The sequence below is a fragment of the Falco cherrug genome, chromosome 3 (genome assembly GCF_023634085.1).
Source record: "Falco cherrug isolate bFalChe1 chromosome 3, bFalChe1.pri, whole genome shotgun sequence".
Lineage (NCBI taxonomy): Eukaryota > Metazoa > Chordata > Aves > Falconiformes > Falconidae > Falco > Falco cherrug.
The window spans coordinates 20,958,450-20,976,590 of NC_073699.1; the positions used below are offsets into that span (position 1 = coordinate 20,958,450).

At 42.0% G+C, this 18,141-nt stretch overlaps 1 long non-coding RNA gene across 4 annotated transcripts in view; it reads left to right on the plus strand.

Annotated features, from left to right (window-relative positions):
- The window catches only part of LOC129735648 (uncharacterized), a 29,886-nt gene that overhangs the window by 759 nt on the left and 10,986 nt on the right, over window positions 1-18,141 (plus strand). For all 4 annotated transcript variants that reach the window (XR_008731436.1, XR_008731438.1, XR_008731437.1 and 1 more), the window contains exon 2: window positions 835-18,116. This is a non-coding gene — a long non-coding RNA (uncharacterized LOC129735648). The remainder of the gene's footprint in view (window positions 1-834; window positions 18,117-18,141) is intronic.

Genomic DNA, 18,141 nt, shown 5'->3' on the forward strand with positions numbered 1-18,141 from the left:
TAGAGAGAGCGGTGGCTGTGCGCTACCACAATTACAGGGAAAGTTTGCTTATTGCAGCAACCACTTATGAAATGAAGAGTTCGATAATCAAATAGAACAGGCTGCTCTTTTTTCAATCCTTTCCTTGAATATTCAAATGAAATGTTTTCACTTTGGGGCTTCGAATCCAGAAAAAAATACCCCAGGTGTCATTTCTTGTCATTTCTCTGCTGTAATCAACCCAGCTCACAGACAAACATTCAGAGACTTAGCAGGTCTCTTTGTAAGTGCGAAAACACTAGGTAGGATCCATCCTGCTCAACCAGGAAACCTTGGATTTGTGCTATAGTTTTAGCACCTAAAAAAAGTTATTCCTTAAGTGCCTAAGTTGTCCATGAAGAAAGGAGATGCCTCAGAAGGCTTGCAGAAGAAAATTCTTCCTTGCTTAACATAGATGCATTTTGTTAAGCAAGGAAGATATCCATCCCAGGGGTCTTCAGAAACCTGCTTCTCTCCGTTTACTGTACAGTGAACTGTACTGTACACTGTACTGTACAGTGTTGTCAGCTAAAAGGTATTAGATTCCAAAGTTTATCCACAAGTTAGCTGCCTAAGTTCAGTGAGCTGGATCCAACCCCTAAATGTTTCTCTTTCTCTGTACAATTTTACTCTCAAGTGCCGCCTGTATGAAGGTGGTTTTATATAGAAAGAAGCACCACACTCCTGTGAAGAATGAGAACATTATTTCCATTTCCCCATAAACAAACTGACCCACAGAAAAGGGACAAGGTGACTTAGGTTAGGTATGCAACACATACTTATGAACTCAAGTTGTACCTTGTCCTTCGTTTCCAGGACTGCAAAGGAATAAAATGAACACCCGTGGTCAAATGCCATCTTCAAAAGGCTGCAAGCACAACTGCTAAAATACATTCTCCGAACTCACATGAAACTCTATTTTAGTGAAAAGATGATTCCTAGAGACCTAAGTTCTACCACCCACAATGTCTCATGTTAATGTGTCTTTTTAATTTGTAGTTTATTAATCTTATTCACGTTCCTCTACATAAAAGTCCATGAACTACCAGTAATTTCTGCTTTCTGGTTGCCTTTATGTCTGAAATGTTTTCTTACCATTTCTTGGCTGGTTTGATTTCTTAGCCTTTTCCAGTTGAAAAATTACGGGTCCTGTTTTTTGTTTGGTTTTGTTTTGTTTGTAAAATATCTGATGATCTAACAAACAGAAAACCTTACAAGAAAAATCTTCCCTTGGAAAGACGTCACGTCCAATTTTTCATAGGTTTTCCCCCAAATATAAATAACATTTACTTAAGCCAGTAGATATTAGTGGGCTGATCTAAAACTATATGATAATGACATTTGAATTCCTGCTGTCATTACTTTAATAGAAAGTCCTACTTTCAGTTTTGCTAACCAGGAAACAGGCAGAACTAGATACTTCTTTAAAAGCCACAGCTGCAAAATGTCTACTTTTATTTGTGAAAAGGTACACTGTCCTTTACGCATATATGGGTGCCTTGCATTGCTCTATCATGAGAAAGGATGACAGTAAACATCCCTTTTTGCTGAGATGGGAAAAGCTGCAGCATCAGCAATCCATCACTTCAAACCTTAAATAGCAAAACAACTGCATGGTATTATTAATACAGATACTAAAACTGACTGAAAAATAGCAGTACCTTCTTCAAGAGAAATTAGAATCATGGCTAATTTCAGTGTTGCTCATTCTGTTACTTGCAGCTCTCAGGAGTTTGCCCAGAGGTTTCTGTCAGAACCTGGCCACAGGTCAGACTCAAAGGGTCTGTCCTTCTGGTTACTATTAACTTTGATGAAAGTCGGGTCAGCTTACTATCTCCCTTGCTCCCTCGTTGCAAAGGGATCTGAAATGTGCAGTAGATTTTGCACTTGAGTAACTCCTCCCCTCTGGGCCACCGCTTCTGAGTGGGTCCTACTGAAGTGTAGCTAGAAGCTGGAAGAATTGGAGGTCAATGGTCCTGGCTCTGATCTGGTTAATCTCACATAAAGTTCATCAGGGTTAATTTTATAAATATTTTGGTGTAAGATAATTTGGGCCATATTAACTGAATCATCTGCCATGGTATTTTCCCCTTCTACTGAAGCACAATTCAGTTATTCATGTGTGTTAATTAATAATCCTTCAAGAGCCAAAGCATTAGTACATCATTTATTCCTTCCTGCCAGGAAAATTATACAAGAGATTTTGTATTCATTGCTCTGTTGCCAGAAGAACTATACTCAAGAAATGGAAAATCAGGGAAAGACAGACTGCCCACTCTGCAAAAGCATCGACGGCATACATCAGACTTTGCTTATCACTTCCTTGAACAAAACCACACAGCCTTGATGGGAAAATGGCAGACTTCAACAAACAAATCTCATATAAAACTGCCACTGCATTTGGAAAAAAACAGAAGTCCTTCCCAGGGAATTTTTCTTTCTTATCTGATACAAGACCTTTGTAACTGCTCTATTCCTTTAACCACAAGACTCATTAATGAGGGCTACTTGGCGATGGCTACATCACAACTTTGACATAATTGTCCCCAGCAGTGATTTAAGGAGGGAAAATACATCCCTCCTGCAAAAATAAACAACCTGAAACTTTCCCAGCAGTATCAGTTCCAGTCTGGTGGAGAGGACATAGTTCAGCGCTGATGACACCACTCTTCTGCTGCAGCCACCCCTCGGGTGCAGCAGCAGAGCTGAGCACCCAGTGTCCAGGGTGGTCAGAAAGCTTGCCTCTAGGGTAGCGTCTAGGCCAGTTCGTTTAACGGTTCTCCTCCAACCACTCTTGAACAGAGGTTGGTTGTATTCTTATATTACTCGAAATGGCCCGTTTGGTTTATGCACACCTCTTCTGCCCATTTGTCACTGCAAAATTAATCAAACGGAAAACTCGCCTAAACCCTTATTAAAATGTTCATCTTATTCAGCAAAGCTATCTATTTATCAAAGTAATCTATTATCTCATGCGGAATGATCTTATCCATCCACATGAGGAGCCCTAAGAGATAGTGAAACATAATTAACGTAGAGGTTTATGAATTCATTATAGAAAATTCTTGCCTGTCAATGGAGAAGAATAGCTCATCCCCATCCCAAGATGTACATTTCTGTCACCTTTGTCTCCAGATAAGGCACAAAGATAGCATTTGGGTTGAGAAGGTTTTACTTCTAGGTTCAACCGATGACTTGAATATACTATTATATGGGTCGTTCCTCAAGAAAACAGTTTCTCCTACAAGATTGTGTAGTATTTGGAAAGCACCCAAGTAAAATCATAAAACTGTCTGGGTTTCTGGTGGTTTTGTCCTCAAACAAAACAGATGTGCTCAGGTTTTGCTGCCCTCTGCCAGTGCAGGCACAAGTACTGTGGTGAAGAAAAAAAAAATCTGGTAACCAAGCCTTTGATATAGAAAAACCACACGGAGTTGAGTCATAAACTGTGGACACGAGACAACTAATTATGGGTTATGTTAGGCATGGGGAACAGGTTAACTGCTACATAATTACAATTGAGATCGCTGTGGACACAGTCAAGGAAACCCAGTTAATAGAAAGAAGTAAATGAAAATGTATTGGTATCTACGTATACAACTTCTGTTTTCGTTAGCCTCTTCAGTGATTTCAGATGTTCTCGATGCTTTACCACTGCTTAAGCATTATATTTATGAAGGCTAAACAGGGGTTTGTATTTCACATTCTGCTATTTTTCATGAGAACAGCAGGGAAGGAGTTAGTAAAGGTTCCTTTAATAAGCACCCTGCACGGGTGGCATTGCCAGTTGAGTGATACTCCAGATACCAGAGACACAATACAAACTGGAAATCTGTGAAACAGAAACCCCTGTGAAACAGATCACTGAGCGGTGGAAAGGAGATGGGTGGTCGTACCGAAAGGGTTGGTAGTCGAAGGGCTACTGGGAAAGGAGGGGCACTGGAAGCGGGACTTGGGGGACACCACGGGCAGCAGAGCCCCGCGGCTGCCCCGGCCACCCCACCAGCAGGAGTGGCCCTGCCAGGGCTCAGGCAGAGCTATCTGCTGCGAAGCCACCTCTTGTGGAGAAAAACCTTCTTCTGACAACAACAAAGGAGCGAGAAAAGCAAGGCGAGTGTCAAGATGGGCTGCATCCCCAAGGCTTCCCTGAAGGCCTGACTCAGACTGATTTGCAGGCTTCCCCATTTCCTCCTAGCCTGGTGGAAACTTACCCTGGTTCCTTGAACTCAACCTCCAGAAGTACACACCATTTCTGAGTACATACCTATATATAGCCTCCTTCTGCAACGCCACCTCACTGTCAGAGGCTGTTTCCCGTTGACACCAGCTAAATGTGGTATTGAAGTTTGAGGCTGAGGTGATGGGTCTCTACCTGGGTGAGCAGGCAGACAGCCAGAGGGATGTCCAGGTTGCTTGACCTTACTGTGGTGTCAGAACTCGCACAGTGGAGTTGCAGGCAAACACTGTGGCTCTTTGGGTTTCTCTGTTTGCCACAATGATTCCGCTTTTGGTGCCACTGTGGGTAAGCCCGGGCGGTGCGGTGCATGCCGGCAGCCACCCATGCAGGGTATCCCTCTGCCCCACCAGGCATCTCCCTCCAGCTCTGCAGGTGGGGACGCACTCTTGTGCAAGATGCCCAGGTGTGCTCCCGCTCTTTCAGGCACATGGACTCTCGTCTTGGGTTTTGATCTGCACCTGTAAAGGCACAGGTGTCCAGATCATCAAGGAGGATGTCACAATGTCCTTGAGCTTTCCCATAAAAATTCCTGGCAGTTTCCAGGTCCTGTATGTGCTGGAGAAGGTGTTTCTGTTTAAAGCACATTGACATCAATATATTTACACACGTTAATCATGTGGGAAATGTCCAGTGTATATAAATCCATCTAACATCTCACAAGCCTCCATACTTTTTATTACTGAAAACAACTTAATCATCAGCAGACTTTAATTAGCTGGCTGCCTGCTTCCTCCCGCAGAGCGTCAGTGCCTGCGATACCCCTGGTCCCAGAAAAGATCCCTGGCTTTACACCGCGATTCATTTATTTTCAGTGCTAAGGAACAAACTTCCCCTTGTGTAACCATTTCTAAGTCTTTGCCAAGACTTTGCTTCTTCCCTATGGTTACTTATACTCCAACCATTTGCACTGTGGATGTTTGGATATTAAAAAATTATGAAGGGCTTTTTTGAATGCTAATGTAAATTGCATTTTCCAGATCACCTTTTCTGCAGCTCACCTTCAGGCATGCTATTCCAAGTCACTGACAAAGCGGCTGCTCCCCGCTCACCAAACCTATGATTTAGAAAGACAGAGGCACTTGTGATTCCCTTCCACACAAAGAAACGTCCTGTCTCAAGACCTCAACCATGAGTTATGAGCACGTAGAGCTTTGCAGCCACTGCATATTAGAAATAACAACTAATTACAAAACTGTAAAGTGAAACATAATTACTAAGGAAGAGTATTTAAATGCCACCATAGTTTATTTTGATAGATGAGCCTGTCTTGAAAATGAAGGATTTCCCACAGGAGAAATAAAGAGTCTCAAGTTGCTTTTTGATCTAAAGGCAATTTCTAGACTTCTTTTTTTTTTATCACCTCCTTTGAAGGGAATCATGACTCAGAGAGACACAGGGTTAAGGGTGTAACGAACATTAAAGGCTCCTGTCACTGCAGCAAGACTCCAAAAAAATTTTCAGGGACTCCAGACCTATGATTTTATTTTTTTTTCTGTTTCTCCTGGAGTTGGTGTGATAGGATGTAAAGCAAATCTGGGCCCTGATGGATGACAATTGCTGCTCCAAGAGAAAAAAAAGAAGAGATCACTTCAGAAAGATCACCAAGCAAGGACCATATACATCGAGGTTCAGGGATCCATTTCCAAGTAATCTGACTGGAAAAAACAGGAAAAGGGGTAAAAAAAGAAAGCAAGAAAGACAGCACTGTAAGGCACCTGGGAGATGATAGTTTATCTAGGCTACTCACTGTACAAGAAGGGGAAAGCAACAGTGCATCTTTGGTGATTGCTGTAGTAATTTCTATAGCTGAAGTACCTGCTTTTGTGTGTGTCTATTTGACGTTGGCTGGGTAAGTTACTCAGTTTTTTGTGACAGGCAGGTGGTCGCACCCAGCTGTGTGCTGCATTCCTAGTTTCACTGCTCTTCTCCTGGAAAAAGATCTTGAAATGACACTCAAACATAAACATATCCTTCTCATTTCATTCATTTGGGGACCTGAGGCAGTTTACAGGCCATTCCATGTCTCGGTTAAAGCAGTACATGTTAATACACTGGAGTCAACTGACTTGGACATCTGTCCTTCAACATCCACCAAAACTGAACTGAGTATGTGTTGCTCATAGGCTTATGCCATGGATCAGCTTGCCCCTGACAGTTCACAGAAGCTAAACTGGATGTTTCACATCCACTTCAGAAATCTTTTTATATTTGCTGTTCAAGTTCAGTGAGAATACCCCTAGCACTGTCCAATCGACAAGCATTGTCCTTTTTCCTTTTTTTTTTTTTTTTTTTTTTAAACTTTCAAGTTTCTCTCCTTTTACAGTCCTATTTTGCTTGCAGGCACCCATTTCCTTCATTTCTAATTTAGGCATGGGACACTTTCCCAGAACTAAAATCAAGGCATGAGTAAGGAAAATGGTATGCAGAGTATGAGCACTGGTGAGGAGTAGATGCCCTCTGTTACTACCAGTGAAGCCTTATTATCAACATGACGAACCAATTCAGAGCTTCCATTAAGGCAGTTTGATTTTGGCATAGGAGGAAATCATCCAGAATTTTTCAAATTGAGTTTCAACGTTATAGACTCACACCAAGGAGTAAAAAATCACCTTTGTATTTATTTGGGCCAGGCATATGGGCAGACCATTCACCTGTGTAGTACAGATCTCTCACGGAGCATTGTTTAACCACAAGGCCACCTCCAAAACCTTTGGAAATCAGCAGGAATGACTTCAGCAGGGTGTTTGGCCTCAGCGCAAGTGTGCCCATGCAACTGGCAATGCCACAGCAATAGCTGTAGCCCTTTTTACTTGCATGGAGCAATATCACACTATATTCACCTCTGTTGCTTAGATGAGCAAGTTTATCACCTGGACTCGAAAGCCACGGTGGCACAGAAGCAGCTGCCCGTATTTCACACCCCTGGGTGGAGAACAGGTAACCAGGCACATATAAAGAGTATTGCTGGTTCTGCATCCCACTAGCATCTTCCTGTGGGGTTTTGTTTTCTCTGTGAAATATTTTTACTTTTCTTCCCATCAGCCGTATCATCAGGTCCCACATACATCTGATGGCCGTTTCTATAAAGTAAAATACTGGCAAATGTTGACGTTACATCAGTGAAACTAAACTGTGCAGTTTCTAAGGAAGCTGCAAACTGGGTGCGTACAAGTCCTTAGGGGCCAAGCTGCTTTTTCTTCCTACCTTGCAGTAATATGTATCGTGTTGAAATTTGAAAACAAGGAGTGAGCATGCATTAAAAAAACAGTCCTAATTCTTTTTCCAAGCCTTATTTACTAAAACAAATGGGTAAAACTATCATCAGGAAAACATCGTTACATGACCATTGCCCGAAGTGTATTCTTACCACTGGATCATAATTCCCTTTCTTTCCATGCCTTAAAAGTTCATTCAGTTCTAACTTCTGCAGTAATGTTTATCTAGAGTACCTAATTATATAGTGCAACCTGCATCTGGAGTGCTGGTTCAAGGTTATTATAGTTCTCCACAGACATAACAAAAATATTATTTTAAACTTATCCATTGAGGAAAAATGGCTGGACTTTACCACTGATAGAAGCATACGGATGTAAAATAAAATTATTAGAACTTTAGAAACATAAGAGCGTTGTCTGTTCAGATGAATTTCCTCCATGACACTTGCTGTCACAGAAGTATCTCCTTTTTGCTTCTGCTGCAGACATAAAATCTGATAAATTTAAACTAAATATATTAGATGTATAAAATGACAGATTGTAGTGATAGGCAAATAAGAAAGCTGAATTTTATGAATGCTTGTCAGCATATGTTACTTGTTCGGAAGATTTGATAAGATTAATGAAATATGAATAATGGAGTAGGAATAATCATTTAATAGTTTCTCAGTACTCAATACCTGAAAACTAAGCTTCTACTTAATCTATATCATAGTGATTATATGCAGAGTACCATTACTTTTACTACAAAGAAGAAAACTTTTTCTTTGGCAGCAGTAAAAGGAAAGTGGGTAGATAAAACAAACTCTTTAATTCACATGTCCTTACTCATAGGTTTCCCGTCAAGCATGGTTTCTTCTTTATTTAGAATCAATACTAAGTAAGGAAAGGATAAATATATAAATCGCAAAACTCTTTCTGTGGGTGTATTGGTAGCCAAAGTAAATTGTCTGAGGTTTGGAGAGACCATGTGCTCGTTCTGTATTTGCTCTAAAATTCAGAAGTGATGAAGAAATATTTTGTTTCAATCCCTAGAATGAGGGCCGGGAGCCCTGCTGGGAGGGCTGGCTGTGTTTACAAGGCACAGCATTCCTGATAGATCCCTCGCTGCTCACTTCCATAGTATTCCCGGTCTCTGTGGAAAGGGTGAGGTCTCACACACCGTCAAAAATGGGAAGTCAGGAGCCTTTGGCTGGGGCCCAGTTATTTTTTCTGCCATGGCAAGCGAGTGCAAGGCAAGAAAGCTATAGGACCCTCTCCTAAGGGGTTTGTACTGTGGAAGCCTGATTCTGCTAACAACCCAAGCGCAAAGATAAAAGTAGTCTCTTTAAATTCAGAAATGACTTTAAGATAAAGAATGTGATTAATTCTTTTACTGACAGTGGAAAAAATTAATTGTACTCATGCTACCTCCCCCAAAAAAGACTTCGCTGTTACTAGACAAGTCACATCCCCGTGCTCTGTGTCAGTGCCCTTATGTGAAAATGGATGCAATAAAATGCCCAGGTGATGATGTGATACCGTTGTGGAAGTTCACATTTCTGGCTTGTCCTAAGAACTTCAGAAAAAGTTGAGTGAGAATTGCAGGAACTCTGATTTTTTTAATAATGCTTCTGGTTAATGGCTCAGGTAAAGTAGTCCTCAAATAATGAAGTCAGCTAGGAGGAATCACAAGTTTGTTAAAAGTGTGATGTAATATCACTTGGAAGCTTTTAGGCTTTTAACTGTGTGCCAATATTTTTTATTCTTATTAATGATCCAAAAGAGCTTTCACTTTTACCTGGGTAAAAAATAGTATCAATATTAAGATAAGTTTCAGAATTTAAGAATTGTTCCTTCTAGGTATTTGAATCAAAGTAAGTTTCAAAAATATAGAAGTATGGAATACATGTTGTCTTGGTTTCAGCTGAGATAGAGCTGTGTACAGCATAGGTACTTCTACACTGCAAGCTTCACTAAAACTGTGAGGTTCTTAAATCCATGACCACTTAAGCCTTATCTTTAAAAAGAGGCACTTTCACTCAACACCGTCTGGGCAGACAAGCTCGGTGAAGTCACTGTAGAAAACTCCATCACCCTTCTAAAAGGTTTCAACCTGTGAGAGTTCAAACATTACCTCAAAACGTCTGAGTGCAGCTGTCTAGCAGGGTCTGACTGTTGCTTAGTAAAAATAGTTGGAAATGGATCAATATCCTGAAGAATTATTGCTTGCATCGTGTTACTGTGCAGTTTGATCAAACCCTCTTTCTTCCTTCTTTCTTCCATTCCCTCCCTCTTTCCTTCCTTCCTTCCATCCTTGCTTTCTTTCTTCCTTCCTTCCTCCCTCCCTCCCTCTTCCCATTCCGGAAATGGCAAGAAAATAGTCTGAGCCCTCAAGACAAGCATGACAAACAGAGGGAGAGGCTTCATTGGCTCAGCGCCAAAGGAAATGAAATTACTTTGAGGAATTTTCAAATTTTGCATAAAATTAGCTGGATGCCAACCCACATGTTTAGATGTCGGTCAGATGAAAATTACTGTCACAGGAGATGTGGAAGGTCAAAGGATGAGACAAACCCGCCCCTCGCGCTTGCGTCCAACAATGACAAAAATCTGGAAGGAAGTGGTAACGTAAAGGGGCTATCTGGGACTACAGGCTGCCAGCACTGGTGCAGTGTTTTTGTTGCACGTCTATTCAGAACTAAAAAAACGTAGCAAAAAAATGTCATCAGGCTGATCTTTATGCACGTACAAAGGGTTCAAATAAATGTAATTCTGGAGTCACGGGGTTTCAGTGGCACTAACACCAAGTTTGCATTTCTTTAGGAGGGAAACTGCTGGTAGGGATGCTGATGACATGAAAGCAGTGTTGGGGCAGCTGGGATGGTGGTGCGGGTGACACAGATCTTAGGTGACATGGTTCAAGCATTTGATTGCAAGGTGTTGGAAGAAGGCTGCAGAAAATCTCTGCTCGGATTTCTTATGGAGTTAAACAGAAGAAACAATTAATCATTCCAGAGTGGAAAGTCTGGGAGACGATGACAACCTCTCCAATTTTGTGTTCATTATTTATTTCAACCTTTAGAAATACTAGGAAAGGTATTTGCCCTCCACGCTACAGCTCACAGTACCCAGAATGGGGCAAATAAAATGTATGATGTTGTTTCAGGAATGAAACAATATGAACAATGGTCTCTTGTTTGGCATCTAAGACCCCCACCTGAATAGTACAAGACTTAAAAGCCCAACAGGTCATAGGGGCAAAAAAAAAAGAGGAAAGCAGAAAAAGCTGCAGCAGCAAGATTGGCAGCCAAAGGGAAGCAGGGCCAGTGGTCTCTTCAAGCCTGGGACACAGTAAGTGGATTTCTCGGAGCTGAGGAAGAGCCTGATTAGAGATGCCAGGAAAGAAAGGAAATTTTACAGCCTAGACATAGAGCATGGTTGCGGACGCAGGCCAGGCTGGAGCAGGCAGGATGCAGGAGCTAGGGACGAATTTGTCAGTGCAAGTGGATACGTGAAAAAAAAACATTTCAAACTGTTAGTCCAAAGAAGGTGGGAGAATTTCACCCCCGCCAAATAAATCATAGGAGACCTTGGGGTGAGATCATTATTTACGTAGAGGGTGGGGTAGGACCTCGACCAAGCAGGGTGCTCTCAGCCTGGGGCTTCGTCCATGGGAAGGTCACCAGAAAGCCAAGCGGGGAAAGCAAACAGCAGCAGAAGGAGCCCAGACGGGTCCAAATCTGATAAAAGTGCTTAAATCCAGAGATACTCCACATTTTTCCAGACTTCCATCAATAGAGAGGATTGTGCTAACTGGCAAATTGCTGCTACAAGATGATACTCTTGCTAAGCCCAAGTTAAAGGGAAATAGCAATTATTTTTTTAAAAAAAATGCTTTGTTCTCCTCACAGTACAGAAATTGGGGAAAGCTGAAACAATCAATCCAATGCAGTACAATATCAGGAGCACCTCTTAGTCTGGTTGAAAGTTCTTCAATTCATGCACGGAATTAGCCATCAGCATTTTTTTCATCACAAGGACCATGATTGTTCATATGGGATTTTTGTACGAGATAAATGCTCACGTGACAGGAAAATACTGCCAAGTACAGTGGGAAGGATACACAGAATAGCTCATTGTCTCATACCCCAGAGCTCTCCCAGGCCTCCCTGCTAAGCCAGCAGTGTGCAAAGGATATGACACTCCTCTGGGAGCTGAACTTCAGTGTGTATCCGGCTGTTTTTAGCGTGCATTCCCTACTGTCCTCTTCACATCTACCGTCAAAAGCTCCTGAGGACCATCACAAAATTCCTCTGAGAGCAAAGCTGGGGAAAAAAAAAAAAAAAGGAAACACCTACTTTTTGTTTTCCATGTTTTTCTACTTCCAATATTATCAAAGTATGTGAAAACCCCCGGTCCCAAAGAAGTAATGTACATGATAAATTTTATTCTACTTCAAGCTAGGGGACAATAGGTTTACTGTGGAAAATTTGCCCCAGTCCTTTGTTTTTCCTTGAGTTCCGCTACCAAAAAAATATAAAAAATTGGAATTTGTTTTTTTCTCAATTTCATATGCTTGAGAAGTTTTCACTCAAAAAACACAACATAAACCATAAAGCATGTGGGTGCGTTGGCAACCTGTTTGGGTTTTAATGAGCATCATGTATATTTTTACTGGGGAGAAAGAAGTTCCTGTGTTTTTTTTCCAATATACCATTGCTTTAGTGGGAGTCAAAAGTGAAGTGAAACCATCGTGTTAACCGAGAGGATACCAAGATGATAGTGTTCTTTGGTTGTTCCCAGCACTAATACCCACTTGAAAGCAGTAAGGAGACCTTATTTCCTTTTGGGGGGCTTATTTTAGCATTTGAAATATGGCAGATAGCATAATTGGATTTTAAATATCTGATCCAAATTTATTTCAGGGGATTGAGTCAAAACAAATAGAAATTCAGGTTTGCCTGGTGCATTTAAAAACTGGCAGCACACACATTTCAGGACCTCACCAATTACAGCACCTCACTTATTTCTGAAACAGTTGGCTGCATATTATTTCTATCTAAAACCATGTCCCACACTTTCAGGCTTAGTTGCGGGTTCATAAGTGTTTGTTCTATTATTCAATCGTATTATAAAATGAACCACATTTTCCAATAGCTACTTCATGTTCCCTATTTCATTTTTAATTGTGGCGTTTCTTCAAACATCAGTTGTCCCACAGGATTTCATTTTTGGACCACTTTCGCAAGCCACTAAAAATGATGAATTCTTGAAGCTTGCAATCTGAGCTTTGTTTAAGCCCACATACCAAAATCTTATCCAAAACCATGTCAAAGAAGCCAAAACCAACCCCATACCACTTCCTAGGTCTAAGTTGCATAACGAATAGGTCTGTACCCTCCCATAAAAACATAAAGGCTACTGGCCTCCTGTATTTTTCGTGGACAGAGAGTTACCTCAACACCCATGATGCATTAATATTGTCTTGCACCAGGTAAACATAAGTCTTCTGTCAATTGTATCCGCTTTTAACTCTTGCATTTCAAACGCTCTGATTTCCTGTGGTCTGATGACATTGTTTGCCACTGAAATACAGGGGGAAAAGAGTTTGTGATTACTGGCAGGCTAGTTTTCATCAGCTGAACCACCTTTTAATTTTTATTTTAATTTTTAAATGTCTAAAACTGTCCAGATGCTGCTGGTGCTTGTTGTCTGATCCCCATTTGTCCCCTTAAGGACCCTTCTCTGTTCTGTCTCGCTAGGACATCCCATGGTCCCTCAGACAAGTATATGGGCCTTTCAGGGTGGCTCTAAAGAATCTCAAACGAGTAATCCAGCTTTCCAAGGAAAAAGACAGATCATTATTACAAAGTCCACATGTGAAGAAAACAATCAATCACCATCTTCTGGTGGAATGACCAAAAATGCTGGTGGGGATGAGGTTGCATGACTTGTGGTGGCTGGGATCCAAGCAATCATCACATCCCAAGGAGGTCAAAAAGGACAGGTACCTTCTACTACATCTCCTGTCACCATCCTTTTTGTAACTTCTTGTTACACCACCAAAATTATCAAATTTTATTGTTTCATGTATTCTGTATTGGAAAGCACTTTGACTGGGATGGCTTCTTTTACATAAGTTCTCTTGCAAACCACTTTGAGTGGAATTACTTCTTTTACATCAGTTATCTTAACAGTTTTTTGCTCTGGGACCAAAATATCAAGTTTGTCACTGGGGTGCATTTGAAAATAAACTCTAACCTCAGATGCACAGCCAGTCTCACTGCTGGAGACACAGCAGCCGGAGATGCAAGATAAGGAGATGAAGCTTCTTCCAGGTGTCACCAGCTGCTGGTGGTCTGTGGGTCTATAAGCCGTGGAGCAGCATGCAGGGGCATGCAGGGAGCAGTGAGGTGGTGGCAGTGCTGCCCAGCAGCTGCTGGCTCTGCTGCCTCCAGTGATGCTGTGCCCACCGAGCAGCACGCTTCTGGCTCCAGGATGCTGCCACAACCCCTCCCATACACCGAGCACACATATGGATGGCATCCCCTGCATCCAGGCTGTGGAGCTCTTGCGAACGCCAGAAGAAGAGAAATCGGGGAGGTTTCCTGGAGCTCTGATAGCTGTCTGACCTGGTCCCCATACGGCAAAGCAAAAGCAGGGCCAGCTTTTGCTGAGCAAGCTGAGTCTGCAGATCGTGTTTCCACATAGCGCTTGAAACCCTTAGCCCACATCTCCACCACTTTTCCACATCATGGTTACAGGCTTCTTAAATTTCCCTTCTACCACATGGTTGCTCACAAAGCTTATCTCCCTACTACACAGATCATTCCTGCCTCTTTTAGGACAAGAATCCTCAGATCTTTCAGGAAGGCCAACAGAGCAAGATGAGGCTGTGTGGTTTGCTTTCACATCCAGTGAGAAACCAGAAATATTTCTTCCTACACTGTAATGAAGAATGTGTTATCATTGTTAGAAGGAAGGCCTGGGTTAGATCCTCCTTTCTCCCGTTCTGAAATGCCTTTTTTGAGAACAAACAGCAGGTGAATAAAGGTGTCTGTGATGAAAGAAACGTCTCAGAACATAAAAGAGGTTTGTATCCATGAATCTAAGAAGCAAGCAGATCCGTGTGCACGTCCTGGTCCCTCACTAAGGCATCTGTAGAGTCCCTCAGCTTGGAAGAGTCATGGGAAAAGTCTGTAAATGGAGGATGTAGGAAGAAAAAGCAAGAAAAATGCAGAGTCTAGAGAAACACAGTTAAGGTTGGACCTAACTCTGGTTCAGCAGTTAGTTCATAAGCTTTCAATACATAGCTCCTTTCAAAAGGCCTCAGCATTCTTCGTAACCTTCAGCTTATTCATGATTCCACATCAGAGGAGTATTACAGAAACCTCATTTTGGGTGGCCAAAATGTTGATTATTGTGACAGGTTTCCATCTGGCAGAAAAGGTCATATTTGCCTTGACATAAGCATAAAAGTTGCTTTTGGCCAGAGTTGCTCCTGTAAAGTCCAGGTACACAACTGGAATGTGCTGAATGCTGTGTTACGCCATCCTACAAGTGTCAGTCATGCTTTCTCAAGGAGGAGCACTGGTATAAATTCTGCCAGCTCTTCTTTCTGCCTTCCTTATGGAATTCATCCCATCTAGCATGAGTGGTGAGATCTCAGCCATGGCTTAAGCTCGTCAAAGTGGTCCATAACTCATCATCCGTGTCAGAAATGACAGTGACGTAGAGGCTGAAAGTCATCAGTGACTTGGATGCACCAAAGTCAGTGTTCCTCCCTAATCTTTCCGGTGCCTTCATACAAAAGCTAAGCCAGAATCAAGGGGATATATATTAACAGGGAAATACACATTGATTCTAGACTATAGATCCCTGTTACCTTCCTCTCCCAAAAGAAACACCGGAACTGCAAATGGTTATCACAGGTACTTTCCTAAGATTTCCTCACTCTTACAGATAGATGCAGTACTTCTATGTGAACTTTTAAATACAGGTACAATGCCCCACACTATGTTCTATGATGGACAGTATACACCCGTGCTCGGTAAAATTACTCCATCATGCTTATTCACTTTGTAATTATCTATAGTTCAAAATTCATGATGAGCTGTTACGTACACATCTATATCTGGTCGAGAGTGTTGGAAATGAAAGTAAGAAAGTGAATTCCAAATAGAGCCATTCTGCGTGCAGCTACGCAGAAGGACATTAAATTAAGATTACAGTTGGTATCTGTAGTATCGATGCTCCTTAACATCTAAGAGCCTGTATTGCAGCTAGCTTTCTTTATATGAAGGGAATTTTGTTTGCAATTTTTAAGTTTCTTTGAAAAGCCAACAAAATCCTCTTAGCAATTCCCCTACATGGAATTGTATTGACAGGACAGAGGGGTCATTGACAGGGCTGCAACTTATACCCAAAGAAAGTGAGACTGGGCTGTCACCTTCTGGGTGGACCAGCTTTCTAAAGGAACATGAGACACAGTCTGAAAGTGAACTTCACAGATACTTTTTAGATGCAGACAAACAGCAAGTCTCAGCAACTGGGTATAATTTCAAGTCTTGATGGTCGTAGATTACGTGTGCTGATTTACAAGTCTTTCTTTTCTGATTTTTCTTTTCTCCCTTGACACATTCCTAACCTTTTTTGCTTTATTCCCTCTAGCCCTTTCTTATCTCAAAGCTTCTCTTTCCTGTCTGTCTACATAGGAAGTCCCATCCTCAAACGTTACTGAACATAACACTGAACTTTCTGTTCCCATCCACAGTCTCTCCTGTTTCTGCTTTTTGCCCCCTATTTCCTTGTTCTTCTTTTCTTCCACGTACATAATCCTGGCTCCACGCTCAGACTCTCCAAACGAGTTCTGTATCTAGTGAGCCTGGTTCCCATCATCTTTCCCACTTCAGGTCTTTGTTTGAACCTTCCCTTCCTTCCAATCAGCTCTCACTAATTCCCATTCCTAACTCCCTCCTTAGGCTGCTCAGTCATCTCTCCCTCCTCAATCTCTCTTCACCCAGCCTGGTTTCTCATCTGATCTGCTCTCCTTTGTAACTACCTCCTCATCCCAACAGTGTCTAGAGGTGACCTGTGTCCTTATACTCATCCCTCCTTGTGGCTTTTCATCTAGCGAGCATGAGTTTCTTCATCCCTGCCTTTGTTCTGTTCTGATCTTGCCAGTCTCGCAGTTTTTCATACTGTCCCTGCTCTTCCTTCCTGGTTTTACATTACAACATCCTTGTGCAACCAGTTTCTCCTTTTATTTTCTTTTTGGAAAACCTCATCAGCTCCCATGCTTTTCCAACTCAGCTTCTTGGCCCTCTCTGGCCCCATATCTGAGACCTTGGTCTCCTCTTGCCTAGACTCAAGTTAGATGGTGGCTACTTGCTGTCTCTTGATCTGGCAGTGTGTGGGCACAGAAGGCACAAGTCATGCGCCAGCTTGCTGCTACTTCTAAAAGCATCTGCAAGGAAATCCTGGGATGCAGAGGCTCAAATCAGTCAGTGGAGATAAAGCAGCTGGCATGCAAAAGGTAGCACATGCTCAGGACAGACAGGAATTTTGAGGAATTTATCTGCCAGACTACCATATTACTAATGAATAGGGGTTTAAATCCAGCCAAATATGGGCAAATACTTATGTGTCTGGCACCAGGATGCCTCCAGCCTGCCAACCTTCAAGTCAAAGCATGGAGGAGCTAGCATTTCCAAAAAAGAATTCTTACAACCAATTCATTAACATTGGCAAAACAATGTCTTTTTTCCTAATCTTTTTTCTGGGAAATAGCATAACCATTTTTGCTGAAACTTTCCAAAAAAAATTTAAGCAGAGGCAGACACCCAGCATAAAAATTCACAAAGTTATAAATACCCAGAACAGGGATTTATAATTAGAAGCATCAGGCAAATTTATAGTATTTGGTAGCATAGTATCAGTAACAACCATTTTTATTACTGTAGCCCCCAAAATGCTGCTCAGGGACCACAACTTGACTGTGTTAAATGTGTACAAACACGGAACAGGGATATGTCTACAACACTGGGTCCCAAAGAGCTTATAAATCAAATTTTAGAACAACAGAAAACAGATAGATCCAGACACATAGGCAGCACAAGGAAACAGTAAGAAAATATGATTTAGTGTGACTGACAAATCATCTCAGGGTACCGTCAGCCTATGGACCGTCAAGTTTTTCATAGATGTGCAGAAAGATAAGAGCTTTTAAGGAAAATGAGGCTTGGTCAGAGGACAATGAGGCAGTTTTGCAGATACTTGCAGAGGCACAGGGTCATGACAGGAAGAAGCATGGAGGAATTTAAGTGAAACTAATCAGCTTTGCCATGACCCCTGGGCAGATGACATCCAGCAGTGAGAAAGGGCCACCAAGCAGAGGGAGAGCAGCCTGGAAGGCAAGCCAGAGCCAAGGACAGCACCCAGGAGTTTACCCTCATTCCTGGGATTGCCACGTGTGCCCATCTCTGGGTATAGAGGGGAGGTAGGACTTAACAACCATTAATGGCCATTATTCCCCTTTTCCTTCACCTTCCTGTCGCCACAAAAAGGAGGGAACACAGACTGCCTGCTTCGCTGCTGTGTGCGTGGGAAGGGTGACGATTTTCTGAAGACCCTATTTCTTTGTCCCCCAGGAAGATTAGCTGGAGGTAAAATAAAACTCCCAGATAGCTC